The sequence below is a fragment of the Camelina sativa genome, chromosome 10, assembly GCF_030686135.1.
Source record: "Camelina sativa cultivar CO46 ecotype springtype chromosome 10, ASM3068613v1".
Classification (NCBI taxonomy): Eukaryota; Viridiplantae; Streptophyta; class Magnoliopsida; order Brassicales; family Brassicaceae; genus Camelina; species Camelina sativa.
Window position 1 is genome coordinate 22,206,056 of NC_141889.1, and position 24,404 is coordinate 22,230,459.

Sequence of the window (24,404 nt, forward strand, 5' to 3'; positions counted from 1 at the left end):
TGAATAAACTGGTCCAGATATCAAGTGGGACCCACATTGAATGATCCCTTGAGTTTTGAAAAAACGATATATGCGATTGCATGATATATACTAACGGATGCGATCATACCAGCACTAATGCACCGGATCCCATCAGAACTCCGCAGTTAAGCGTGCTTGGGCGAGAGTAGTACTAGGATGGGTGACCTCCCGGGAAGTCCTCGTGTTGCATCCCTCCCTCTTTTTTTTTTTTTTTTTTTTGGTTGTTGCGTAAGACTATATATTACAAACATAACGTCGTAACTTTTACATCGTGAGGAACCACGCGACCCATAATACCTTTTCGGAAAGCCCCAAGAGTGTTTCTGGCAAGGCAATGGGTCTTCTTACCATTGGACCATTCCGGAGGCCGAATTTTGACGTTTGAAGGTGTTTCGGATGTTTTCCGGTGATCGCGACACAATTAGCTACGAATACCAAATTATGTTTGGATATGGTAATCTCTTGTTTTTCGCGGTTGGAAGCACGTGCAAGGTGAATAAACTGGTCCAGATATCAAGTGGGACCCACATTGAATGATCCCTTGAGTTTTGAAAAAACGATATATGCGATTGCATGATATATACTAACGGATGCGATCATACCAGCACTAATGCACCGGATCCCATCAGAACTCCGCAGTTAAGCGTGCTTGGGCGAGAGTAGTACTAGGATGGGTGACCTCCCGGGAAGTCCTCGTGTTGCATCCCTCCCTCTTTTTTTTTTTTTTTTTTTGGTTGTTGCGTAAGACTATATATTACAAACATAACGTCGTAACTTTTACATCGTGAGGAACCACGCGACCCATAATACCTTTTCGGAAAGCCCCAAGAGTGTTTCTGGCAAGCCAATGGGTCTTCGTACCATTGGACCATTCCGGAGGCCGAATTTTGACGTTTGAAGGTGTTTCGGATGTTTTCCGGTGATCGCGACACAATTAGCTACGAATACCAAATTATGTTTGGATATGGTAATCTCTTGTTTTTCGCGGTTGGAAGCACGTGCAAGGTGAATAAACTGGTCCAGATATCAAGTGGGACCCACATTGAATGATCCCTTGAGTTTTGAAAAAACGATATATGCGATTGCATGATATATACTAACGGATGCGATCATACCAGCACTAATGCACCGGATCCCATCAGAACTCCGCAGTTAAGCGTGCTTGGGCGAGAGTAGTACTAGGATGGGTGACCTCCCGGGAAGTCCTCGTGTTGCATCCCTCCCTCTTTTTTTTTTTTTTTTTTTTGGTTGTTGCGTAAGACTATATATTACAAACATAACGTCGTAACTTTTACATCGTGAGGAACCACGCGACCCATAATACCTTTTCGGAAAGCCCCAAGAGTGTTTCTGGCAAGGCAATGGGTCTTCTTACCATTGGACCATTCCGGAGGCCGAATTTTGACGTTTGAAGGTGTTTCGGATGTTTTCCGGTGATCGCGACACAATTAGCTACGAATACCAAATTATGTTTGGATATGGTAATCTCTTGTTTTTCGCGGTTGGAAGCACGTGCAAGGTGAATAAACTGGTCCAGATATCAAGTGGGACCCACATTGAATGATCCCTTGAGTTTTGAAAAAACGATATATGCGATTGCATGATATATACTAACGGATGCGATCATACCAGCACTAATGCACCGGATCCCATCAGAACTCCGCAGTTAAGCGTGCTTGGGCGAGAGTAGTACTAGGATGGGTGACCTCCCGGGAAGTCCTCGTGTTGCATCCCTCCCTCTTTTTTTTTTTTTTTTTTTTGGTTGTTGCGTAAGACTATATATTACAAACATAACGTCGTAACTTTTACATCGTGAGGAACCACGCGACCCATAATACCTTTTCGGAAAGCCCCAAGAGTGTTTCTGGCAAGCCAATGGGTCTTCGTACCATTGGACCATTCCGGAGGCCGAATTTTGACGTTTGAAGGTGTTTCGGATGTTTTCCGGTGATCGCGACACAATTAGCTACGAATACCAAATTATGTTTGGATATGGTAATCTCTTGTTTTTCGCGGTTGGAAGCACGTGCAAGGTGAATAAACTGGTCCAGATATCAAGTGGGACCCACATTGAATGATCCCTTGAGTTTTGAAAAAACGATATATGCGATTGCATGATATATACTAACGGATGCGATCATACCAGCACTAATGCACCGGATCCCATCAGAACTCCGCAGTTAAGCGTGCTTGGGCGAGAGTAGTACTAGGATGGGTGACCTCCCGGGAAGTCCTCGTGTTGCATCCCTCCCTCTTTTTTTTTTTTTTTTTTTTGGTTGTTGCGTAAGACTATATATTACAAACATAACGTCGTAACTTTTACATCGTGAGGAACCACGCGACCCATAATACCTTTTCGGAAAGCCCCAAGAGTGTTTCTGGCAAGGCAATGGGTCTTCGTACCATTGGACCATTCCGGAGGCCGAATTTTGACGTTTGAAGGTGTTTCGGATGTTTTCCGGTGATCGCGACACAATTAGCTACGAATACCAAATTATGTTTGGATATGGTAATCTCTTGTTTTTCGCGGTTGGAAGCACGTGCAAGGTGAATAAACTGGTCCAGATATCAAGTGGGACCCACATTGAATGATCCCTTGAGTTTTGAAAAAACGATATATGCGATTGCATGATATATACTAACGGATGCGATCATACCAGCACTAATGCACCGGATCCCATCAGAACTCCGCAGTTAAGCGTGCTTGGGCGAGAGTAGTACTAGGATGGGTGACCTCCCGGGAAGTCCTCGTGTTGCATCCCTCCCTCTTTTTTTTTTTTTTTTTTTTGGTTGTTGCGTAAGACTATATATTACAAACATAACGTCGTAACTTTTACATCGTGAGGAACCACGCGACCCATAATACCTTTTCGGAAAGCCCCAAGAGTGTTTCTGGCAAGGCAATGGGTCTTCTTACCATTGGACCATTCCGGAGGCCGAATTTTGACGTTTGAAGGTGTTTCGGATGTTTTCCGGTGATCGCGACACAATTAGCTACGAATACCAAATTATGTTTGGATATGGTAATCTCTTGTTTTTCGCGGTTGGAAGCACGTGCAAGGTGAATAAACTGGTCCAGATATCAAGTGGGACCCACATTGAATGATCCCTTGAGTTTTGAAAAAACGATATATGCGATTGCATGATATATACTAACGGATGCGATCATACCAGCACTAATGCACCGGATCCCATCAGAACTCCGCAGTTAAGCGTGCTTGGGCGAGAGTAGTACTAGGATGGGTGACCTCCCGGGAAGTCCTCGTGTTGCATCCCTCCCTCTTTTTTTTTTTTTTTTTTTGGTTGTTGCGTAAGACTATATATTACAAACATAACGTCGTAACTTTTACATCGTGAGGAACCACGCGACCCATAATACCTTTTCGGAAAGCCCCAAGAGTGTTTCTGGCAAGCCAATGGGTCTTCGTACCATTGGACCATTCCGGAGGCCGAATTTTGACGTTTGAAGGTGTTTCGGATGTTTTCCGGTGATCGCGACACAATTAGCTACGAATACCAAATTATGTTTGGATATGGTAATCTCTTGTTTTTCGCGGTTGGAAGCACGTGCAAGGTGAATAAACTGGTCCAGATATCAAGTGGGACCCACATTGAATGATCCCTTGAGTTTTGAAAAAACGATATATGCGATTGCATGATATATACTAACGGATGCGATCATACCAGCACTAATGCACCGGATCCCATCAGAACTCCGCAGTTAAGCGTGCTTGGGCGAGAGTAGTACTAGGATGGGTGACCTCCCGGGAAGTCCTCGTGTTGCATCCCTCCCTCTTTTTTTTTTTTTTTTTTTTGGTTGTTGCGTAAGACTATATATTACAAACATAACGTCGTAACTTTTACATCGTGAGGAACCACGCGACCCATAATACCTTTTCGGAAAGCCCCAAGAGTGTTTCTGGCAAGGCAATGGGTCTTCTTACCATTGGACCATTCCGGAGGCCGAATTTTGACGTTTGAAGGTGTTTCAGATGTTTTCCGGTGATCGCGACACAATTAGCTACGAATACCAAATTATGTTTGGATATGGTAATCTCTTGTTTTTCGCGGTTGGAAGCACGTGCAAGGTGAATAAACTGGTCCAGATATCAAGTGGGACCCACATTGAATGATCCCTTGAGTTTTGAAAAAACGATATATGCGATTGCATGATATATACTAACGGATGCGATCATACCAGCACTAATGCACCGGATCCCATCAGAACTCCGCAGTTAAGCGTGCTTGGGCGAGAGTAGTACTAGGATGGGTGACCTCCCGGGAAGTCCTCGTGTTGCATCCCTCCCTCTTTTTTTTTTTTTTTTTTTTGGTTGTTGCGTAAGACTATATATTACAAACATAACGTCGTAACTTTTACATCGTGAGGAACCACGCGACCCATAATACCTTTTCGGAAAGCCCCAAGAGTGTTTCTGGCAAGCCAATGGGTCTTCGTACCATTGGACCATTCCGGAGGCCGAATTTTGACGTTTGAAGGTGTTTCGGATGTTTTCCGGTGATCGCGACACAATTAGCTACGAATACCAAATTATGTTTGGATATGGTAATCTCTTGTTTTTCGCGGTTGGAAGCACGTGCAAGGTGAATAAACTGGTCCAGATATCAAGTGGGACCCACATTGAATGATCCCTTGAGTTTTGAAAAAACGATATATGCGATTGCATGATATATACTAACGGATGCGATCATACCAGCACTAATGCACCGGATCCCATCAGAACTCCGCAGTTAAGCGTGCTTGGGCGAGAGTAGTACTAGGATGGGTGACCTCCCGGGAAGTCCTCGTGTTGCATCCCTCCCTCTTTTTTTTTTTTTTTTTTTTGGTTGTTGCGTAAGACTATATATTACAAACATAACGTCGTAACTTTTACATCGTGAGGAACCACGCGACCCATAATACCTTTTCGGAAAGCCCCAAGAGTGTTTCTGGCAAGCCAATGGGTCTTCGTGCCATTGGACCATTCCGGAGGCCGAATTTTGACGTTTGAAGGTGTTTCGGATGTTTTCCGGTGATCGCGACACAATTAGCTACGAATACCAAATTATGTTTGGATATGGTAATCTCTTGTTTTTCGCGGTTGGAAGCACGTGCAAGGTGAATAAACTGGTCCAGATATCAAGTGGGACCCACATTGAATGATCCCTTGAGTTTTGAAAAAACGATATATGCGATTGCATGATATATACTAACGGATGCGATCATACCAGCACTAATGCACCGGATCCCATCAGAACTCCGCAGTTAAGCGTGCTTGGGCGAGAGTAGTACTAGGATGGGTGACCTCCCGGGAAGTTCTCGTGTTGCATCCCTCCCTCTTTTTTTTTTTTTTTTTTTTGGTTGTTGCGTAAGACTATATATTACAAACATAACGTCGTAACTTTTACATCGTGAGGAACCACGCGACCCATAATACCTTTTCGGAAAGCCCCAAGAGTGTTTCTGGCAAGCCAATGGGTCTTTGTACCATTGGACCATTCCGGAGGCCGAATTTTGACGTTTGAAGGTGTTTCGGATGTTTTCCGGTGATCGCGACACAATTAGCTACGAATACCAAATTATGTTTGGATATGGTAATCTCTTGTTTTTCGCGGTTGGAAGCACGTGCAAGGTGAATAAACTGGTCCAGATATCAAGTGGGACCCACATTGAATGATCCCTTGAGTTTTGAAAAAACGATATATGCGATTGCATGATATATACTAACGGATGCGATCATACCAGCACTAATGCACCGGATCCCATCAGAACTCCGCAGTTAAGCGTGCTTGGGCGAGAGTAGTACTAGGATGGGTGACCTCCCGGGAAGTCCTCGTGTTGCATCCCTCCCTCTTTTTTTTTTTTTTTTTTTGGTTGTTGCGTAAGACTATATATTACAAACATAACGTCGTAACTTTTACATCGTGAGGAACCACGCGACCCATAATACCTTTTCGGAAAGCCCCAAGAGTGTTTCTGGCAAGGCAATGGGTCTTCGTACCATTGGACCATTCCGGAGGCCGAATTTTGACGTTTGAAGGTGTTTCGGATGTTTTCCGGTGATCGCGACACAATTAGCTACGAATACCAAATTATGTTTGGATATGGTAATCTCTTGTTTTTCGCGGTTGGAAGCACGTGCAAGGTGAATAAACTGGTCCAGATATCAAGTGGGACCCACATTGAATGATCCCTTGAGTTTTCAAAAAACGATATATGCGATTGCATGATATATACTAACGGATGCGATCATACCAGCACTAATGCACCGGATCCCATCAGAACTCCGCAGTTAAGCGTGCTTGGGCGAGAGTAGTACTAGGATGGGTGACCTCCCGGGAAGTCCTCGTGTTGCATCCCTCCCTCTTTTTTTTTTTTTTTTTTTTGGTTGTTGCGTAAGACTATATATTACAAACATAACGTCGTAACTTTTACATCGTGAGGAACCACGCGACCCATAATACCTTTTCGGAAAGCCCCAAGAGTGTTTCTGGCAAGCCAATGGGTCTTTGTACCATTGGACCATTCCGGAGGCCGAATTTTGACGTTTGAAGGTGTTTCGGATGTTTTCCGGTGATCGCGACACAATTAGCTACGAATACCAAATTATGTTTGGATATGGTAATCTCTTGTTTTTCGCGGTTGGAAGCACGTGCAAGGTGAATAAACTGGTCCAGATATCAAGTGGGACCCACATTGAATGATCCCTTGAGTTTTGAAAAAACGATATATGCGATTGCATGATATATACTAACGGATGCGATCATACCAGCACTAATGCACCGGATCCCATCAGAACTCCGCAGTTAAGCGTGCTTGGGCGAGAGTAGTACTAGGATGGGTGACCTCCCGGGAAGTCCTCGTGTTGCATCCCTCCCTCTTTTTTTTTTTTTTTTTTTTGGTTGTTGCGTAAGACTATATATTACAAACATAACGTCGTAACTTTTACATCGTGAGGAACCACGCGACCCATAATACCTTTTCGGAAAGCCCCAAGAGTGTTTCTGGCAAGGCAATGGGTCTTCGTACCATTGGACCATTCCGGAGGCCGAATTTTGACGTTTGAAGGTGTTTCGGATGTTTTCCGGTGATCGCGACACAATTAGCTACGAATACCAAATTATGTTTGGATATGGTAATCTCTTGTTTTTCGCGGTTGGAAGCACGTGCAAGGTGAATAAACTGGTCCAGATATCAAGTGGGACCCACATTGAATGATCCCTTGAGTTTTCAAAAAACGATATATGCGATTGCATGATATATACTAACGGATGCGATCATACCAGCACTAATGCACCGGATCCCATCAGAACTCCGCAGTTAAGCGTGCTTGGGCGAGAGTAGTACTAGGATGGGTGACCTCCCGGGAAGTCCTCGTGTTGCATCCCTCCCTCTTTTTTTTTTTTTTTTTTTTGGGTTGTTGCGTAAGACTATATATTACAAACATAAGGTCGTAACTTTTACATCGTGAGGAACCACGCGACCCATAATACCTTTTCGGAAAGCCCCAAGAGTGTTTCTGGCAAGGCAATGGGTCTTCTTACCATTGGACCATTCCGGAGGCCGAATTTTGACGTTTGAAGGTGTTTCGGATGTTTTCCGGTGATCGCGACACAATTAGCTACGAATACCAAATTATGTTTGGATATGGTAATCTCTTGTTTTTCGCGGTTGGAAGCACGTGCAAGGTGAATAAACTGGTCCAGATATCAAGTGGGACCCACATTGAATGATCCCTTGAGTTTTGAAAAAACGATATATGTGATTGCATGATATATACTAACGGATGCGATCATACCAGCACTAATGCACCGGATCCCATCAGAACTCCGCAGTTAAGCGTGCTTGGGCGAGAGTAGTACTAGGATGGGTGACCTCCCGGGAAGTCCTCGTGTTGCATCCCTCCCTCTTTTTTTTTTTTTTTTTTTTGGTTGTTGCGTAAGACTATATATTACAAACATAACGTCGTAACTTTTACATCGTGAGGAACCACGCGACCCATAATACCTTTTCGGAAAGCCCCAAGAGTGTTTCTGGCAAGGCAATGGGTCTTCGTACCATTGGACCATTCCGGAGGCCGAATTTTGACGTTTGAAGGTGTTTCGGATGTTTTCCGGTGATCGCGACACAATTAGCTACGAATACCAAATTATGTTTGGATATGGTAATCTCTTGTTTTTCGCGGTTGGAAGCACGTGCAAGGTGAATAAACTGGTCCAGATATCAAGTGGGACCCACATTGAATGATCCCTTGAGTTTTCAAAAAACGATATATGCGATTGCATGATATATACTAACGGATGCGATCATACCAGCACTAATGCACCGGATCCCATCAGAACTCCGCAGTTAAGCGTGCTTGGGCGAGAGTAGTACTAGGATGGGTGACCTCCCGGGAAGTCCTCGTGTTGCATCCCTCCCTCTTTTTTTTTTTTTTTTTTTTGGGTTGTTGCGTAAGACTATATATTACAAACATAACGTCGTAACTTTTACATCGTGAGGAACCACGCGACCCATAATACCTTTTCGGAAAGCCCCAAGAGTGTTTCTGGCAAGGCAATGGGTCTTCTTACCATTGGACCATTCCGGAGGCCGAATTTTGACGTTTGAAGGTGTTTCGGATGTTTTCCGGTGATCGCGACACAATTAGCTACGAATACCAAATTATGTTTGGATATGGTAATCTCTTGTTTTTCGCGGTTGGAAGCACGTGCAAGGTGAATAAACTGGTCCAGATATCAAGTGGGACCCACATTGAATGATCCCTTGAGTTTTCAAAAAACGATATATGCGATTGCATGATATATACTAACGGATGCGATCATACCAGCACTAATGCACCGGATCCCATCAGAACTCCGCAGTTAAGCGTGCTTGGGCGAGAGTAGTACTAGGATGGGTGACCTCCCGGGAAGTCCTCGTGTTGCATCCCTCCCTCTTTTTTTTTTTTTTTTTTTTGGGTTGTTGCGTAAGACTATATATTACAAACATAACGTCGTAACTTTTACATCGTGAGGAACCACGCGACCCATAATACCTTTTCGGAAAGCCCCAAGAGTGTTTCTGGCAAGGCAATGGGTCTTCTTACCATTGGACCATTCCGGAGGCCGAATTTTGACGTTTGAAGGTGTTTCGGATGTTTTCCGGTGATCGCGACACAATTAGCTACGAATACCAAATTATGTTTGGATATGGTAATCTCTTGTTTTTCGCGGTTGGAAGCACGTGCAAGGTGAATAAACTGGTCCAGATATCAAGTGGGACCCACATTGAATGATCCCTTGAGTTTTGAAAAAACGATATATGCGATTGCATGATATATACTAACGGATGCGATCATACCAGCACTAATGCACCGGATCCCATCAGAACTCCGCAGTTAAGCGTGCTTGGGCGAGAGTAGTACTAGGATGGGTGACCTCCCGGGAAGTCCTCGTGTTGCATCCCTCCCTCTTTTTTTTTTTTTTTTTTTTGGTTGTTGCGTAAGACTATATATTACAAACATAACGTCGTAACTTTTACATCGTGAGGAACCACGCGACCCATAATACCTTTTCGGAAAGCCCCAAGAGTGTTTCTGGCAAGCCAATGGGTCTTCGTGCCATTGGACCATTCCGGAGGCCGAATTTTGACGTTTGAAGGTGTTTCGGATGTTTTCCGGTGATCGCGACACAATTAGCTACGAATACCAAATTATGTTTGGATATGGTAATCTCTTGTTTTTCGCGGTTGGAAGCATGTGCAAGGTGAATAAACTGGTCCAGATATCAAGTGGGACCCACATTGAATGATCCCTTGAGTTTTGAAAAAACGATATATGCGATTGCATGATATATACTAACGGATGCGATCATACCAGCACTAATGCACCGGATCCCATCAGAACTCCGCAGTTAAGCGTGCTTGGGCGAGAGTAGTACTAGGATGGGTGACCTCCCGAGAAGTTCTCGTGTTGCATCCCTCCCTCTTTTTTTTTTTTTTTTTTTTGGTTGTTGCGTAAGACTATATATTACAAACATAACGTCGTAACTTTTACATCGTGAGGAACCACGCGACCCATAATACCTTTTCGGAAAGCCCCAAGAGTGTTTCTGGCAAGGCAATGGGTCTTCGTACCATTGGACCATTCCGGAGGCCGAATTTTGACGTTTGAAGGTGTTTCGGATGTTTTCCGGTGATCGCGACACAATTAGCTACGAATACCAAATTATGTTTGGATATGGTAATCTCTTGTTTTTCGCGGTTGGAAGCACGTGCAAGGTGAATAAACTGGTCCAGATATCAAGTGGGACCCACATTGAATGATCCCTTGAGTTTTCAAAAAACGATATATGCGATTGCATGATATATACTAACGGATGCGATCATACCAGCACTAATGCACCGGATCCCATCAGAACTCCGCAGTTAAGCGTGCCTGGGCGAGAGTAGTACTAGGATGGGTGACCTCCCGGGAAGTCTTCGTGTTGCATCCCTCCCTCTTTTTTTTTTTTTTTTTTTGGTTGTTGCGTAAGACTATATATTACAAACATAACGTCGTAACTTTTACATCGTGAGGAACCACGCGACCCATAATACCTTTTCGGAAAGCCCCAAGAGTGTTTCTGGCAAGCCAATGGGTCTTTGTACCATTGGACCATTCCGGAGGCCGAATTTTGACGTTTGAAGGTGTTTCGGATGTTTTCCGGTGATCGCGACACAATTAGCTACGAATACCAAATTATGTTTGGATATGGTAATCTCTTGTTTTTCGCGGTTGGAAGCACGTGCAAGGTGAATAAACTGGTCCAGATATCAAGTGGGACCCACATTGAATGATCCCTTGAGTTTTGAAAAAACGATATATGCGATTGCATGATATATACTAACGGATGCGATCATACCAGCACTAATGCACCGGATCCCATCAGAACTCCGCAGTTAAGCGTGCTTGGGCGAGAGTAGTACTAGGATGGGTGACCTCCCGGGAAGTCCTCGTGTTGCATCCCTCCCTCTTTTTTTTTTTTTTTTTTTTGGTTGTTGCGTAAGACTATATATTACAAACATAACGTCGTAACTTTTACATCGTGAGGAACCACGCGACCCATAATACCTTTTCGGAAAGCCCCAAGAGTGTTTCTGGCAAGGCAATGGGTCTTCGTACCATTGGACCATTCCGGAGGCCGAATTTTGACGTTTGAAGGTGTTTCGGATGTTTTCCGGTGATCGCGACACAATTAGCTACGAATACCAAATTATGTTTGGATATGGTAATCTCTTGTTTTTCGCGGTTGGAAGCACGTGCAAGGTGAATAAACTGGTCCAGATATCAAGTGGGACCCACATTGAATGATCCCTTGAGTTTTCAAAAAACGATATATGCGATTGCATGATATATACTAACGGATGCGATCATACCAGCACTAATGCACCGGATCCCATCAGAACTCCGCAGTTAAGCGTGCTTGGGCGAGAGTAGTACTAGGATGGGTGACCTCCCGGGAAGTCCTCGTGTTGCATCCCTCCCTCTTTTTTTTTTTTTTTTTTTTGGGTTGTTGCGTAAGACTATATATTACAAACATAAGGTCGTAACTTTTACATCGTGAGGAACCACGCGACCCATAATACCTTTTCGGAAAGCCCCAAGAGTGTTTCTGGCAAGGCAATGGGTCTTCTTACCATTGGACCATTCCGGAGGCCGAATTTTGACGTTTGAAGGTGTTTCGGATGTTTTCCGGTGATCGCGACACAATTAGCTACGAATACCAAATTATGTTTGGATATGGTAATCTCTTGTTTTTCGCGGTTGGAAGCACGTGCAAGGTGAATAAACTGGTCCAGATATCAAGTGGGACCCACATTGAATGATCCCTTGAGTTTTCAAAAAACGATATATGCGATTGCATGATATATACTAACGGATGCGATCATACCAGCACTAATGCACCGGATCCCATCAGAACTCCGCAGTTAAGCGTGCTTGGGCGAGAGTAGTACTAGGATGGGTGACCTCCCGGGAAGTCCTCGTGTTGCATCCCTCCCTCTTTTTTTTTTTTTTTTTTTTGGGTTGTTGCGTAAGACTATATATTACAAACATAAGGTCGTAACTTTTACATCGTGAGGAACCACGCGACCCATAATACCTTTTCGGAAAGCCCCAAGAGTGTTTCTGGCAAGGCAATGGGTCTTCTTACCATTGGACCATTCCGGAGGCCGAATTTTGACGTTTGAAGGTGTTTCGGATGTTTTCCGGTGATCGCGACACAATTAGCTACGAATACCAAATTATGTTTGGATATGGTAATCTCTTGTTTTTCGCGGTTGGAAGCACGTGCAAGGTGAATAAACTGGTCCAGATATCAAGTGGGACCCACATTGAATGATCCCTTGAGTTTTGAAAAAACGATATATGTGATTGCATGATATATACTAACGGATGCGATCATACCAGCACTAATGCACCGGATCCCATCAGAACTCCGCAGTTAAGCGTGCTTGGGCGAGAGTAGTACTAGGATGGGTGACCTCCCGGGAAGTCCTCGTGTTGCATCCCTCCCTCTTTTTTTTTTTTTTTTTTTTGGTTGTTGCGTAAGACTATATATTACAAACATAACGTCGTAACTTTTACATCGTGAGGAACCACGCGACCCATAATACCTTTTCGGAAAGCCCCAAGAGTGTTTCTGGCAAGGCAATGGGTCTTCGTACCATTGGACCATTCCGGAGGCCGAATTTTGACGTTTGAAGGTGTTTCGGATGTTTTCCGGTGATCGCGACACAATTAGCTACGAATACCAAATTATGTTTGGATATGGTAATCTCTTGTTTTTCGCGGTTGGAAGCACGTGCAAGGTGAATAAACTGGTCCAGATATCAAGTGGGACCCACATTGAATGATCCCTTGAGTTTTGAAAAAACGATATATGCGATTGCATGATATATACTAACGGATGCGATCATACCAGCACTAATGCACCGGATCCCATCAGAACTCCGCAGTTAAGCGTGCTTGGGCGAGAGTAGTACTAGGATGGGTGACCTCCCGGGAAGTCCTCGTGTTGCATCCCTCCCTCTTTTTTTTTTTTTTTTTTTTGGTTGTTGCGTAAGACTATATATTACAAACATAACGTCGTAACTTTTACATCGTGAGGAACCACGCGACCCATAATACCTTTTCGGAAAGCCCCAAGAGTGTTTCTGGCAAGGCAATGGGTCTTCGTACCATTGGACCATTCCGGAGGCCGAATTTTGACGTTTGAAGGTGTTTCGGATGTTTTCCGGTGATCGCGACACAATTAGCTACGAATACCAAATTATGTTTGGATATGGTAATCTCTTGTTTTTCGCGGTTGGAAGCACGTGCAAGGTGAATAAACTGGTCCAGATATCAAGTGGGACCCACATTGAATGATCCCTTGAGTTTTCAAAAAACGATATATGCGATTGCATGATATATACTAACGGATGCGATCATACCAGCACTAATGCACCGGATCCCATCAGAACTCCGCAGTTAAGCGTGCTTGGGCGAGAGTAGTACTAGGATGGGTGACCTCCCGGGAAGTCCTCGTGTTGCATCCATCCCTCTTTTTTTTTTTTTTTTTTTTTGGTTGTTGCGTAAGACTATATATTACAAACATAACGTCGTAACTTTTACATCGTGAGGAACCACGCGACCCATAATACCTTTTCGGAAAGCCCCAAGAGTGTTTCTGGCAAGGCAATGGGTCTTCTTACCATTGGACCATTCCGGAGGCCGAATTTTGACGTTTGAAGGTGTTTCGGATGTTTTCCGGTGATCGCGACACAATTAGCTACGAATACCAAATTATGTTTGGATATGGTAATCTCTTGTTTTTCGCGGTTGGAAGCACGTGCAAGGTGAATAAACTGGTCCAGATATCAAGTGGGACCCACATTGAATGATCCCTTGAGTTTTGAAAAAACGATATATGCGATTGCATGATATATACTAACAGATGCGATCATACCAGCACTAATGCACCGGATCCCATCAGAACTCCGCAGTTAAGCGTGCTTGGGCGAGAGTAGTACTAGGATGGGTGACCTCCCGGGAAGTCCTCGTGTTGCATCCCTCCCTCTTTTTTTTTTTTTTTTTTTTGGTTGTTGCGTAAGACTATATATTACAAACATAACGTCGTAACTTTTACATCGTGAGGAACCACGCGACCCATAATACCTTTTCGGAAAGCCCCAAGAGTGTTTCTGGCAAGGCAATGGGTCTTCGTACCATTGGACCATTCCGGAGGCCGAATTTTGACGTTTGAAGGTGTTTCGGATGTTTTCCGGTGATCGCGACACAATTAGCTACGAATACCAAATTATGTTTGGATATGGTAATCTCTTGTTTTTCGCGGTTGGAAGCACGTGCAAGGTGAATAAACTGGTCCAGATATCAAGTGGGACCCACATTGAATGATCCCTTGAGTTTTCAAAAAACGATATATGCGATTGCATGATATATACTAACGGATGCGATCATACCCGCACTAATGCACCGGATCCCATCAGAACTCCGCAGTTAAGCGTGCTTGGGCGAGAGTAGTACTAGGATGGGTGACCTCCCGGGAAGTCCTCGTGTTGCATCCCTCCCTCTTTTTTTTTTTTTTTTTTTTTGGTTGTTGCGTAAGACTATATATTACAAACATAACGTCGTAACTTTTACATCGTGAGGAACCACGCGACCCATAATACCTTTTCGGAAAGCCCCAAGAGTGTTTCTGGCAAGGCAATGGGTCTTCTTACCATTGGACCATTCCGGAGGCCGAATTTTGACGTTTGAAGGTGTTTCGGATGTTTTCCGGTGATCGCGACACAATTAGCTACGAATACCAAATTATGTTTGGATATGGTAATCTCTTGTTTTTCGCGGTTGGAAGCACGTGCAAGGTGAATAAACTGGTCCAGATATCAAGTGGGACCCACATTGAATGATCCCTTGAGTTTTGAAAAAACGATATATGCGATTGCATGATATATACTAACGGATGCGATCATACCAGCACTAATGCACCGGATCCCATCAGAACTCCGCAGTTAAGCGTGCTTGGGCGAGAGTAGTACTAGGATGGGTGACCTCCCGGGAAGTCCTCGTGTTGCATCCCTCCCTCTTTTTTTTTTTTTTTTTTTGGTTGTTGCGTAAGACTATATATTACAAACATAACGTCGTAACTTTTACATCGTGAGGAACCACGCGACCCATAATACCTTTTCGGAAAGCCCCAAGAGTGTTTCTGGCAAGGCAATGGGTCTTCGTGCCATTGGACCATTCCGGAGGCCGAATTTTGACGTTTGAAGGTGTTTCGGATGTTTTCCGGTGATCGCGACACAATTAGCTACGAATACCAAATTATGTTTGGATATGGTAATCTCTTGTTTTTCGCGGTTGGAAGCACGTGCAAGGTGAATAAACTGGTCCAGATATCAAGTGGGACCCACATTGAATGATCCCTTGAGTTTTGAAAAAACGATATATACGATTGCATGATATATACTAACGGATGCGATCATACCAGCACTAATGCACCGGATCCCATCAGAACTCCGCAGTTAAGCGTGCTTGGGCGAGAGTAGTACTAGGATGGGTGACCTCCCAGGAAGTTCTCGTGTTGCATCCCTCCCTCTTTTTTTTTTTTTTTTTTTGGTTGTTGCGTAAGACTATATATTACAAACATAACGTCGTAACTTTTACATCGTGAGGAACCACGCGACCCATAATACCTTTTCGGAAAGCCCCAAGAGTGTTTCTGGCAAGGCAATGGGTCTTCGTACCATTGGACCATTCCGGAGGCCGAATTTTGACGTTTGAAGGTGTTTTGGATGTTTTCCGGTGATCGCGACACAATTAGCTACGAATACCAAATTATGTTTGGATATGGTAATCTCTTGTTTTTCGCGGTTGGAAGCATGTGCAAGGTGAATAAACTGGTCCAGATATCAAGTGGGACCCACATTGAATGATCCCTTGAGTTTTGAAAAAACGATATATGCGATTGCATGATATATACTAACGGATGCGATCATACCAACACTAATGCACCGGATCCCATCAGAACTCCGCAGTTAAGCGTGCTTGGGCGAGAGTAGTACTAGGATGGGTGACCTCCCGGGAAGTCCTCGTGTTGCATCCCTCCCTCTTTTTTTTTTTTTTTTTTTTGGTTGTTGCGTAAGACTATATATTACAAACATAACGTCGTAACTTTTACATCGTGAGGAACCACGCGACCCATAATACCTTTTCGGAAAGCCCCAAGAGTGTTTCTGGCAAGCCAATGGGTCTTCGTGCCATTGGACCATTCCGGAGGCCGAATTTTGACGTTTGAAGGTGTTTCGGATGTTTTCCGGTGATCGCGACACAATTAGCTACGAATACCAAATTATGTTTGGATATGGTAATCTCTTGTTTTTCGCGGTTGGAAGCACGTGCAAGGTGAATAAACTGGTCCAGATATCAAGTGGGACCCACATTGAATGATCCCTTGAGTTTTCAAAAAACGATATATGCGATTGCATGATATATACTAACGGATGCGATCATACCAGCACTAATGCACCGGATCCCATCAGAACTCCGCAGTTAAGCGTGCTTGGGCGAGAGTAGTACTAGGATGGGTGACCTCCCGGGAAGTCCTCGTGTTGCATCCCTCCCTCTTTTTTTTTTTTTTTTTTTTTGGTTGTTGCGTAAGACTATATATTACAAACATAACGTCGTAACTTTTACATCGTGAGGAACCACGCGACCCATAATACCTTTTCGGAAAGCCCCAAGAGTGTTTCTGGCAAGGCAATGGGTCTTCTTACCATTGGACCATTCCGGAGGCCGAATTTTGACGTTTGAAGGTGTTTCGGATGTTTTCCGGTGATCGCGACACAATTAGCTACGAATACCAAATTATGTTTGGATATGGTAATCTCTTGTTTTTCGCGGTTGGAAGCACGTGCAAGGTGAATAAACTGGTCCAGATATCAAGTGGGACCCACATTGAATGATCCCTTGAGTTTTGAAAAAACGATATATGCGATTGCATGATATATACTAACGGATGCGATCATACCAGCACTAATGCACCGGATCCCATCAGAACTCCGCAGTTAAGCGTGCTTGGGCGAGAGTAGTACTAGGATGGGTGACCTCCCGGGAAGTCCTCGTGTTGCATCCCTCCCTCTTTTTTTTTTTTTTTTTTTGGTTGTTGCGTAAGACTATATATTACAAACATAACGTCGTAACTTTTACATCGTGAGGAACCACGCGACCCATAATACCTTTTCGGAAAGCCCCAAGAGTGTTTCTGGCAAGCCAATGGGTCTTCGTGCCATTGGACCATTCCGGAGGCCGAATTTTGACGTTTGAAGGTGTTTCGGATGTTTTCCGGTGATCGCGACACAATTAGCTACGAATACCAAATTATGTTTGGATATGGTAATCTCTTGTTTTTCGCGGTTGGAAGCACGTGCAAGGTGAATAAACTGGTCCAGATATCAAGTGGGACCCACATTGAATGATCCCTTGAGTTTTGAAAAAACGATATATGCGATTGCATGATATATACTAACGGATGCGATCATACCAGCACTAATGCACCGGATCCCATCAGAACTCCGCAGTTAAGCGTGCTTGGGCGAGAGTAGTACTAGGATGGTTGACCTCCCGGGAAGTTCTCGTGTTGCATCCCTCCCTCTTTTTTTTTTTTTTTTTTTTGGTTGTTGCGTAAGACTATATATTACAAACATAACGTCGTAACTTTTACATCGTGAGGAACCACGCGACCCATAATACCTTTTCGGAAAGCCCCAAGAGTGTTTCTGGCAAGGCAATGGGTCTTCGTACCATTGGACCATTCCGGAGGCCGAATTTTGACGTTTGAAGGTGTTTTGGATGTTTTCCGGTGATCGCGACACAATTAGCTACGAATACCAAATTATGTTTGGATATGGTAATCTCTTGTTTTTCGCGGTTGGAAGCACGTGCAAGGTGAATAAACTGGTCCAGATATCAAGTGGGACCCACATTGAATGATCCCTTGAGTTTTGAAAAAACGATATATGCGATTGCATGATATATACTAACGGATGCGATCATACCAGCACTAATGCACCGGATCCCATCAGAACTCCGCAGTTAAGCGTGCTTGGGCGAGAGTAGTACTAGGATGGGTGACCTCCCGGGAAGTCCTCGTGTTGCATCCCTCCCTCTTTTTTTTTTTTTTTTTTTGGTTGTTGCGTAAGACTATATATTACAAACATAACGTCGTAACTTTTACATCGTGAGGAACCACGCGACCCATAATACCTTTTCGGAAAGCCCCAAGAGTGTTTCTGGCAAGGCAATGGGTCTTCGTGCCATTGGACCATTCCGGAGGCCGAATTTTGACGTTTGAAGGTGTTTCGGATGTTTTCCGGTGATCGCGACACAATTAGCTACGAATACCAAATTATGTTTGGATATGGTAATCTCTTGTTTTTCGCGGTTGGAAGCACGTGCAAGGTGAATAAACTGGTCCAGATATCAAGTGGGACCCACATTGAATGATCCCTTGAGTTTTGAAAAAACGATATATACGATTGCATGATATATACTAACGGATGCGATCATACCAGCACTAATGCACCGGATCCCATCAGAACTCCGCAGTTAAGCGTGCTTGGGCGAGAGTAGTACTAGGATGGGTGACCTCCCGGGAAGTTCTCGTGTTGCATCCCTCCCTCTTTTTTTTTTTTTTTTTTTGGTTGTTGCGTAAGACTATATATTACAAACATAACGTCGTAACTTTTACATCGTGAGGAACCACGCGACCCATAATACCTTTTCGGAAAGCCCCAAGAGTGTTTCTGGCAAGGCAATGGGTCTTCGTACCATTGGACCATTCCGGAGGCCGAATTTTGACGTTTGAAGGTGTTTTGGATGTTTTCCGGTGATCGCGACACAATTAGCTACGAATACCAAATTATGTTTGGATATGGTAATCTCTTGTTTTTCGCGGTTGGAAGCATGTGCAAGGTGAATAAACTGGTCCAGATATCAAGTGGGACCCACATTGAATGATCCCTTGAGTTTTGAAAAAACGATATATGCGATTGCATGATATATACTAACGGATGCGATCATACCAACACTAATGCACCGGATCCCATCAGAACTCCGCAGTTAAGCGTGCTTGGGCGAGAGTAGTACTAGGATGGGTGACCTCCCGGGAAGTCCTCGTGTTGCATCCCTCCCTCTTTTTTTTTTTTTTTTTTTTGGTTGTTGCGTAAGACTATATATTACAAACATAACGTCGTAACTTTTACATCGTGAGGAACCACGCGACCCATAATACCTTTTCGGAAAGCCCCAAGAGTGTTTCTGGCAAGCCAATGGGTCTTCGTGCCATTGGACCATTCCGGAGGCCGAATTTTGACGTTTGAAGGTGTTTCGGATGTTTTCCGGTGATCGCGACACAATTAGCTACGAATACCAAATTATGTTTGGATATGGTAATCTCTTGTTTTTCGCGGTTGGAAGCACGTGCAAGGTGAATAAACTGGTCCAGATATCAAGTGGGACCCACATTGAATGATCCCTTGAGTTTTCAAAAAACGATATATGCGATTGCATGATATATACTAACGGATGCGATCATACCAGCACTAATGCACCGGATCCCATCAGAACTCCGCAGTTAAGCGTGCTTGGGCGAGAGTAGTACTAGGATGGGTGACCTCCCGGGAAGTCCTCGTGTTGCATCCCTCCCTCTTTTTTTTTTTTTTTTTTTTTGGTTGTTGCGTAAGACTATATATTACAAACATAACGTCGTAACTTTTACATCGTGAGGAACCACGCGACCCATAATACCTTTTCGGAAAGCCCCAAGAGTGTTTCTGGCAAGGCAATGGGTCTTCTTACCATTGGACCATTCCGGAGGCCGAATTTTGACGTTTGAAGGTGTTTCGGATGTTTTCCGGTGATCGCGACACAATTAGCTACGAATACCAAATTATGTTTGGATATGGTAATCTCTTGTTTTTCGCGGTTGGAAGCACGTGCAAGGTGAATAAACTGGTCCAGATATCAAGTGGGACCCACATTGAATGATCCCTTGAGTTTTGAAAAAACGATATATGCGATTGCATGATATATACTAACGGATGCGATCATACCAGCACTAATGCACCGGATCCCATCAGAACTCCGCAGTTAAGCGTGCTTGGGCGAGAGTAGTACTAGGATGGGTGACCTCCCGGGAAGTCCTCGTGTTGCATCCCTCCCTCTTTTTTTTTTTTTTTTTTTGGTTGTTGCGTAAGACTATATATTACAAACATAACGTCGTAACTTTTACATCGTGAGGAACCACGCGACCCATAATACCTTTTCGGAAAGCCCCAAGAGTGTTTCTGGCAAGCCAATGGGTCTTCGTGCCATTGGACCATTCCGGAGGCCGAATTTTGACGTTTGAAGGTGTTTCGGATGTTTTCCGGTGATCGCGACACAATTAGCTACGAATACCAAATTATGTTTGGATATGGTAATCTCTTGTTTTTCGCGGTTGGAAGCACGTGCAAGGTGAATAAACTGGTCCAGATATCAAGTGGGACCCACATTGAATGATCCCTTGAGTTTTGAAAAAACGATATATGCGATTGCATGATATATACTAACGGATGCGATCATACCAGCACTAATGCACCGGATCCCATCAGAACTCCGCAGTTAAGCGTGCTTGGGCGAGAGTAGTACTAGGATGGTTGACCTCCCGGGAAGTTCTCGTGTTGCATCCCTCCCTCTTTTTTTTTTTTTTTTTTTTGGTTGTTGCGTAAGACTATATATTACAAACATAACGTCGTAACTTTTACATCGTGAGGAACCACGCGACCCATAATACCTTTTCGGAAAGCCCCAAGAGTGTTTCTGGCAAGGCAATGGGTCTTCGTACCATTGGACCATTCCGGAGGCCGAATTTTGACGTTTGAAGGTGTTTTGGATGTTTTCCGGTGATCGCGACACAATTAGCTACGAATACCAAATTATGTTTGGATATGGTAATCTCTTGTTTTTCGCGGTTGGAAGCATGTGCAAGGTGAATAAACTGGTCCAGATATCAAGTGGGACCCACATTGAATGATCCCTTGAGTTTTGAAAAAACGATATATGCGATTGCATGATATATACTAACGGATGCGATCATACCAACACTAATGCACCGGATCCCATCAGAACTCCGCAGTTAAGCGTGCTTGGGCGAGAGTAGTACTAGGATGGGTGACCTCCCGGGAAGTCCTTGTGTTGCATCCCTCCCTCTTTTATTTTTTTTTTTTTTTGGTTGTTGCGTAAGACTATATATTACAAACATAACGTCGTAACTTTTACATCGTGAGGAACCACGCGACCCATAATACCTTTTCGGAAAGCCCCAAGAGTGTTTCTGGCAAGGCAATGGGTCTTCGTACCATTGGACCATTCCGGAGGCCGAATTTTGACGTTTGAAGGTGTTTCGGATGTTTTCCGGTGATCGCGACACAATTAGCTACGAATACCAAATTATGTTTGGATATGGTAATCTCTTGTTTTTCGCGGTTGGAAGCACGTGCAAGGTGAATAAACTGGTCCAGATATCAAGTGAGACCCACATTGAATGATCCCTTGAGTTTTGAAAAAACGATATATGCGATTGCATGATATATACTAACGCATGCGATCATACCAGCACTAATGCACCGGATCCCATCAGAACTCCGCAGTTAAGCGTGCTTGGGCGAGAGTAGTACTAGGATGGGTGACCTCCCGGGAAGTTCTCGTGTTGCATCCCTCCCTCTTTTTTTTTTTTTTTTTTTTGGTTGTTGCGTAAGACTATATATTACAAACATAACGTCGTAACTTTTACATCGTGAGGAACCACGCGACCCATAATACCTTTTCGGAAAGCCCCAAGAGTGTTTCTGGCAAGGCAATGGGTCTTCGTACCATTGGACCATTCCGGAGGCCGAATTTTGACGTTTGAAGGTGTTTCGGATGTTTTCCGGTGATCGCGACACAATTAGCTACGAATACCAAATTATGTTTGGATATGGTAATCTCTTGTTTTTCGCGGTTGGAAGCACGTCCAAGGTGAATAATCCGGTCCACATATCAAGTGGGACCCACATTGAATGATCCATTGAGTTCTCGAAAAAGGATATATGCGATTGCATGGTATATACTGACGGATGCGATCATACCAGCACTAATGCACCGGATCCCATCAGAACTCCGCAGTTAAGCGTGTTTGGGCGAGATTAGTACTAGGATGGGTGACTTCCCTGGAAGTCCTCGTGTTGCATCCCTCCCTCTTTTTTTTTTTTTTTTTTTTGCGTAAGACTATAAAGTCCAAACAGAACGTCGTAACTTTCACACCGTGAGGAACCACGCGACTCATAATACATTTTTGAAAAGCCCCAAGAGAGTTTCTGGCAAGGCAATGGGTCTTTGTTCCATGGGACCATTTTCAGGGCTAAATTTTGACGTTTGAAGGCATTTGGAATTTTGTTTAGTGATCCCAACAATTTACGAGTCTAAAACTGTGTTTGGACATGGTTATCGCTAGTTTCTCTTGTTTGGAAGCATTTCCAAGGTGACTAAACCGGTCCACATATCAAGTGGCACCCACATTGAATGATCCCTGGAGTTTTTAAAAAAGGATATATGCAATTGTACAAACACTAATGCACTGGATCCCATCATTACTCTGCAGGTAAGCGTGCTTGGGCGAGAGTACTAGGATGGGTGTTCTTCCGGGAAGTCCTCGTGTTGCATCCCTCCCTCTTTGTTTTCTTTTTTTTTTGGTTGTTGCGCAAGACTATATATTACAAACATAACGTCGTAACTTTTACATCGTGAGGAACCACGCGACCCATAATACCTTTTCGGAAAGCCCCAAGAGTGTTTCTGGCAAGGCAATGGGTCTTCGTACCATTGGACCATTCCGGAGGCCGAATTTTGACGTTTGAAGGTGTTTCGGATGTTTTCCGGTGATCGCGACACAATTAGCTACGAATACCAAATTATGTTTGGATATGGTAATCTCTTGTTTTTCGCGGTTGGAAGCACGTGCAAGGTGAATAAACTGGTCCAGATATCAAGTGGGACCCACATTGAATGATCCCTTGAGTTTTGAAAAAACGATATATGCGATTGCATGATATATACTAACGCATGCGATCATACCAGCACTAATGCACCGGATCCCATCAGAACTCCGCAGTTAAGCGTGCTTGGGCGAGAGTAGTACTAGGATGGGTGACCTCCCGGGAAGTTCTCGTGTTGCATCCCTCCCTCTTTTTTTTTTTTTTTTTTTTGGTTGTTGCGTAAGACTATATATTACAAACATAACGTCGTAACTTTTACATCGTGAGGAACCACGCGACCCATAATACCTTTTCGGAAAGCCCCAAGAGTGTTTCTGGCAAGGCAATGGGTCTTCGTACCATTGGACCATTCCGGAGGCCGAATTTTGACGTTTGAAGGTGTTTCGGATGTTTTCCGGTGATCGCGACACAATTAGCTACGAATACCAAATTATGTTTGGATATGGTAATCTCTTGTTTTTCGCGGTTGGAAGCACGTCCAAGGTGAATAATCCGGTCCACATATCAAGTGGGACCCACATTGAATGATCCATTGAGTTCTCGAAAAAGGATATATGCGATTGCATGGTATATACTGACGGATGCGATCATACCAGCACTAATGCACCGGATCCCATCAGAACTCCGCAGTTAAGCGTGTTTGGGCGAGATTAGTACTAGGATGGGTGACTTCCCTGGAAGTCCTCGTGTTGCATCCCTCCCTCTTTTTTTTTTTTTTTTTTTTGCGTAAGACTATAAAGTCCAAACAGAACGTCGTAACTTTCACACCGTGAGGAACCACGCGACTCATAATACATTTTTGAAAAGCCCCAAGAGAGTTTCTGGCAAGGCAATGGGTCTTTGTTCCATGGGACCATTTTCAGGGCTAAATTTTGACGTTTGAAGGCATTTGGAATTTTGTTTAGTGATCCCAACAATTTACGAGTCTAAAACTGTGTTTGGACATGGTTATCGCTAGTTTCTCTTGTTTGGAAGCATTTCCAAGGTGACTAAACCGGTCCACATATCAAGTGGCACCCACATTGAATGATCCCTGGAGTTTTTAAAAAAGGATATATGCAATTGTACAAACACTAATGCACTGGATCCCATCATTACTCTGCAGGTAAGCGTGCTTGGGCGAGAGTACTAGGATGGGTGTTCTTCCGGGAAGTCCTCGTGTTGCATCCCTCCCTCTTTGTTTTCTTTTTTTTTTGGTTGTTGCGCAAGACTATATATTACAAACATAACGTCGTAACTTTTACATCGTGAGGAACCACGCGACCCATAATACCTTTTCGGAAAGCCC

The 24,404-nt window shown here is 43.9% G+C and overlaps 46 non-coding genes across 46 annotated transcripts; all 46 read left to right on the forward strand.

Annotated features, from left to right (window-relative positions):
• Positions 1–95: 95 nt before the first annotated feature.
• Positions 96–214, forward strand: LOC147937122 (5S ribosomal RNA). The gene has a single exon (XR_015569982.1). It is a non-coding gene; the product is annotated as a 5S ribosomal RNA (ribosomal RNA).
• A 395-nt stretch (positions 215–609) lies between these two features.
• LOC147937123 (5S ribosomal RNA) lies at positions 610–728 on the forward strand. The gene has a single exon (XR_015569983.1). It is a non-coding gene; the product is annotated as a 5S ribosomal RNA (ribosomal RNA).
• A 394-nt stretch (positions 729–1,122) lies between these two features.
• Positions 1,123–1,241, forward strand: LOC147937124 (5S ribosomal RNA). Its single transcript, XR_015569984.1, has one exon. It is a non-coding gene; the product is annotated as a 5S ribosomal RNA (ribosomal RNA).
• Positions 1,242–1,636: 395 nt separating this feature from the next.
• Positions 1,637–1,755, forward strand: LOC147937125 (5S ribosomal RNA). The gene has a single exon (XR_015569986.1). It is a non-coding gene; the product is annotated as a 5S ribosomal RNA (ribosomal RNA).
• A 395-nt stretch (positions 1,756–2,150) lies between these two features.
• Positions 2,151–2,269, forward strand: LOC147937126 (5S ribosomal RNA). The gene has a single exon (XR_015569987.1). It is a non-coding gene; the product is annotated as a 5S ribosomal RNA (ribosomal RNA).
• Positions 2,270–2,664: 395 nt separating this feature from the next.
• On the forward strand, positions 2,665–2,783 carry LOC147937127 (5S ribosomal RNA). Its single transcript, XR_015569988.1, has one exon. It is a non-coding gene; the product is annotated as a 5S ribosomal RNA (ribosomal RNA).
• Positions 2,784–3,178: 395 nt separating this feature from the next.
• Positions 3,179–3,297, forward strand: LOC147937128 (5S ribosomal RNA). The gene has a single exon (XR_015569989.1). It is a non-coding gene; the product is annotated as a 5S ribosomal RNA (ribosomal RNA).
• A 394-nt stretch (positions 3,298–3,691) lies between these two features.
• On the forward strand, positions 3,692–3,810 carry LOC147937129 (5S ribosomal RNA). The gene has a single exon (XR_015569990.1). It is a non-coding gene; the product is annotated as a 5S ribosomal RNA (ribosomal RNA).
• A 395-nt stretch (positions 3,811–4,205) lies between these two features.
• Positions 4,206–4,324, forward strand: LOC147937130 (5S ribosomal RNA). Its single transcript, XR_015569991.1, has one exon. It is a non-coding gene; the product is annotated as a 5S ribosomal RNA (ribosomal RNA).
• Positions 4,325–4,719: 395 nt separating this feature from the next.
• LOC147937131 (5S ribosomal RNA) lies at positions 4,720–4,838 on the forward strand. The gene has a single exon (XR_015569992.1). It is a non-coding gene; the product is annotated as a 5S ribosomal RNA (ribosomal RNA).
• Positions 4,839–5,233: 395 nt separating this feature from the next.
• Positions 5,234–5,352, forward strand: LOC147937132 (5S ribosomal RNA). Its single transcript, XR_015569952.1, has one exon. It is a non-coding gene; the product is annotated as a 5S ribosomal RNA (ribosomal RNA).
• A 395-nt stretch (positions 5,353–5,747) lies between these two features.
• Positions 5,748–5,866, forward strand: LOC147937133 (5S ribosomal RNA). The gene has a single exon (XR_015569993.1). It is a non-coding gene; the product is annotated as a 5S ribosomal RNA (ribosomal RNA).
• A 394-nt stretch (positions 5,867–6,260) lies between these two features.
• Positions 6,261–6,379, forward strand: LOC147937134 (5S ribosomal RNA). The gene has a single exon (XR_015569994.1). It is a non-coding gene; the product is annotated as a 5S ribosomal RNA (ribosomal RNA).
• A 395-nt stretch (positions 6,380–6,774) lies between these two features.
• LOC147937135 (5S ribosomal RNA) lies at positions 6,775–6,893 on the forward strand. The gene has a single exon (XR_015569995.1). It is a non-coding gene; the product is annotated as a 5S ribosomal RNA (ribosomal RNA).
• A 395-nt stretch (positions 6,894–7,288) lies between these two features.
• Positions 7,289–7,407, forward strand: LOC147937136 (5S ribosomal RNA). Its single transcript, XR_015569997.1, has one exon. It is a non-coding gene; the product is annotated as a 5S ribosomal RNA (ribosomal RNA).
• Positions 7,408–7,803: 396 nt separating this feature from the next.
• On the forward strand, positions 7,804–7,922 carry LOC147937137 (5S ribosomal RNA). The gene has a single exon (XR_015569998.1). It is a non-coding gene; the product is annotated as a 5S ribosomal RNA (ribosomal RNA).
• Positions 7,923–8,317: 395 nt separating this feature from the next.
• On the forward strand, positions 8,318–8,436 carry LOC147937138 (5S ribosomal RNA). The gene has a single exon (XR_015569999.1). It is a non-coding gene; the product is annotated as a 5S ribosomal RNA (ribosomal RNA).
• Positions 8,437–8,832: 396 nt separating this feature from the next.
• LOC147937139 (5S ribosomal RNA) lies at positions 8,833–8,951 on the forward strand. The gene has a single exon (XR_015570000.1). It is a non-coding gene; the product is annotated as a 5S ribosomal RNA (ribosomal RNA).
• A 396-nt stretch (positions 8,952–9,347) lies between these two features.
• LOC147937140 (5S ribosomal RNA) lies at positions 9,348–9,466 on the forward strand. The gene has a single exon (XR_015570001.1). It is a non-coding gene; the product is annotated as a 5S ribosomal RNA (ribosomal RNA).
• Positions 9,467–9,861: 395 nt separating this feature from the next.
• Positions 9,862–9,980, forward strand: LOC147937141 (5S ribosomal RNA). Its single transcript, XR_015569974.1, has one exon. It is a non-coding gene; the product is annotated as a 5S ribosomal RNA (ribosomal RNA).
• Positions 9,981–10,375: 395 nt separating this feature from the next.
• LOC147937142 (5S ribosomal RNA) lies at positions 10,376–10,494 on the forward strand. Its single transcript, XR_015569357.1, has one exon. It is a non-coding gene; the product is annotated as a 5S ribosomal RNA (ribosomal RNA).
• Positions 10,495–10,888: 394 nt separating this feature from the next.
• Positions 10,889–11,007, forward strand: LOC147937143 (5S ribosomal RNA). The gene has a single exon (XR_015570003.1). It is a non-coding gene; the product is annotated as a 5S ribosomal RNA (ribosomal RNA).
• Positions 11,008–11,402: 395 nt separating this feature from the next.
• Positions 11,403–11,521, forward strand: LOC147937144 (5S ribosomal RNA). The gene has a single exon (XR_015570004.1). It is a non-coding gene; the product is annotated as a 5S ribosomal RNA (ribosomal RNA).
• Positions 11,522–11,917: 396 nt separating this feature from the next.
• On the forward strand, positions 11,918–12,036 carry LOC147937145 (5S ribosomal RNA). The gene has a single exon (XR_015570006.1). It is a non-coding gene; the product is annotated as a 5S ribosomal RNA (ribosomal RNA).
• Positions 12,037–12,432: 396 nt separating this feature from the next.
• On the forward strand, positions 12,433–12,551 carry LOC147937146 (5S ribosomal RNA). The gene has a single exon (XR_015570007.1). It is a non-coding gene; the product is annotated as a 5S ribosomal RNA (ribosomal RNA).
• Positions 12,552–12,946: 395 nt separating this feature from the next.
• LOC147937147 (5S ribosomal RNA) lies at positions 12,947–13,065 on the forward strand. The gene has a single exon (XR_015570008.1). It is a non-coding gene; the product is annotated as a 5S ribosomal RNA (ribosomal RNA).
• A 395-nt stretch (positions 13,066–13,460) lies between these two features.
• On the forward strand, positions 13,461–13,579 carry LOC147937148 (5S ribosomal RNA). Its single transcript, XR_015570030.1, has one exon. It is a non-coding gene; the product is annotated as a 5S ribosomal RNA (ribosomal RNA).
• A 396-nt stretch (positions 13,580–13,975) lies between these two features.
• Positions 13,976–14,094, forward strand: LOC147937149 (5S ribosomal RNA). Its single transcript, XR_015569364.1, has one exon. It is a non-coding gene; the product is annotated as a 5S ribosomal RNA (ribosomal RNA).
• A 395-nt stretch (positions 14,095–14,489) lies between these two features.
• On the forward strand, positions 14,490–14,608 carry LOC147937150 (5S ribosomal RNA). Its single transcript, XR_015570040.1, has one exon. It is a non-coding gene; the product is annotated as a 5S ribosomal RNA (ribosomal RNA).
• A 396-nt stretch (positions 14,609–15,004) lies between these two features.
• Positions 15,005–15,123, forward strand: LOC147937151 (5S ribosomal RNA). Its single transcript, XR_015570010.1, has one exon. It is a non-coding gene; the product is annotated as a 5S ribosomal RNA (ribosomal RNA).
• Positions 15,124–15,517: 394 nt separating this feature from the next.
• LOC147937152 (5S ribosomal RNA) lies at positions 15,518–15,636 on the forward strand. Its single transcript, XR_015570044.1, has one exon. It is a non-coding gene; the product is annotated as a 5S ribosomal RNA (ribosomal RNA).
• A 394-nt stretch (positions 15,637–16,030) lies between these two features.
• LOC147937153 (5S ribosomal RNA) lies at positions 16,031–16,149 on the forward strand. Its single transcript, XR_015569391.1, has one exon. It is a non-coding gene; the product is annotated as a 5S ribosomal RNA (ribosomal RNA).
• A 395-nt stretch (positions 16,150–16,544) lies between these two features.
• On the forward strand, positions 16,545–16,663 carry LOC147937154 (5S ribosomal RNA). The gene has a single exon (XR_015570011.1). It is a non-coding gene; the product is annotated as a 5S ribosomal RNA (ribosomal RNA).
• Positions 16,664–17,059: 396 nt separating this feature from the next.
• On the forward strand, positions 17,060–17,178 carry LOC147937155 (5S ribosomal RNA). The gene has a single exon (XR_015570012.1). It is a non-coding gene; the product is annotated as a 5S ribosomal RNA (ribosomal RNA).
• Positions 17,179–17,572: 394 nt separating this feature from the next.
• LOC147937156 (5S ribosomal RNA) lies at positions 17,573–17,691 on the forward strand. Its single transcript, XR_015570033.1, has one exon. It is a non-coding gene; the product is annotated as a 5S ribosomal RNA (ribosomal RNA).
• A 395-nt stretch (positions 17,692–18,086) lies between these two features.
• Positions 18,087–18,205, forward strand: LOC147937157 (5S ribosomal RNA). The gene has a single exon (XR_015570013.1). It is a non-coding gene; the product is annotated as a 5S ribosomal RNA (ribosomal RNA).
• Positions 18,206–18,599: 394 nt separating this feature from the next.
• LOC147937158 (5S ribosomal RNA) lies at positions 18,600–18,718 on the forward strand. Its single transcript, XR_015569963.1, has one exon. It is a non-coding gene; the product is annotated as a 5S ribosomal RNA (ribosomal RNA).
• A 394-nt stretch (positions 18,719–19,112) lies between these two features.
• Positions 19,113–19,231, forward strand: LOC147937159 (5S ribosomal RNA). The gene has a single exon (XR_015569392.1). It is a non-coding gene; the product is annotated as a 5S ribosomal RNA (ribosomal RNA).
• Positions 19,232–19,626: 395 nt separating this feature from the next.
• LOC147937160 (5S ribosomal RNA) lies at positions 19,627–19,745 on the forward strand. The gene has a single exon (XR_015570014.1). It is a non-coding gene; the product is annotated as a 5S ribosomal RNA (ribosomal RNA).
• Positions 19,746–20,141: 396 nt separating this feature from the next.
• On the forward strand, positions 20,142–20,260 carry LOC147937161 (5S ribosomal RNA). Its single transcript, XR_015570015.1, has one exon. It is a non-coding gene; the product is annotated as a 5S ribosomal RNA (ribosomal RNA).
• A 394-nt stretch (positions 20,261–20,654) lies between these two features.
• Positions 20,655–20,773, forward strand: LOC147937162 (5S ribosomal RNA). The gene has a single exon (XR_015570034.1). It is a non-coding gene; the product is annotated as a 5S ribosomal RNA (ribosomal RNA).
• A 395-nt stretch (positions 20,774–21,168) lies between these two features.
• On the forward strand, positions 21,169–21,287 carry LOC147937163 (5S ribosomal RNA). Its single transcript, XR_015569546.1, has one exon. It is a non-coding gene; the product is annotated as a 5S ribosomal RNA (ribosomal RNA).
• A 395-nt stretch (positions 21,288–21,682) lies between these two features.
• LOC147937164 (5S ribosomal RNA) lies at positions 21,683–21,801 on the forward strand. Its single transcript, XR_015569342.1, has one exon. It is a non-coding gene; the product is annotated as a 5S ribosomal RNA (ribosomal RNA).
• A 395-nt stretch (positions 21,802–22,196) lies between these two features.
• On the forward strand, positions 22,197–22,315 carry LOC147937165 (5S ribosomal RNA). The gene has a single exon (XR_015569630.1). It is a non-coding gene; the product is annotated as a 5S ribosomal RNA (ribosomal RNA).
• An 866-nt stretch (positions 22,316–23,181) lies between these two features.
• LOC147937166 (5S ribosomal RNA) lies at positions 23,182–23,300 on the forward strand. The gene has a single exon (XR_015569343.1). It is a non-coding gene; the product is annotated as a 5S ribosomal RNA (ribosomal RNA).
• Positions 23,301–23,695: 395 nt separating this feature from the next.
• LOC147937167 (5S ribosomal RNA) lies at positions 23,696–23,814 on the forward strand. Its single transcript, XR_015569631.1, has one exon. It is a non-coding gene; the product is annotated as a 5S ribosomal RNA (ribosomal RNA).
• The last annotated feature ends 590 nt before the right edge of the window (positions 23,815–24,404 follow it).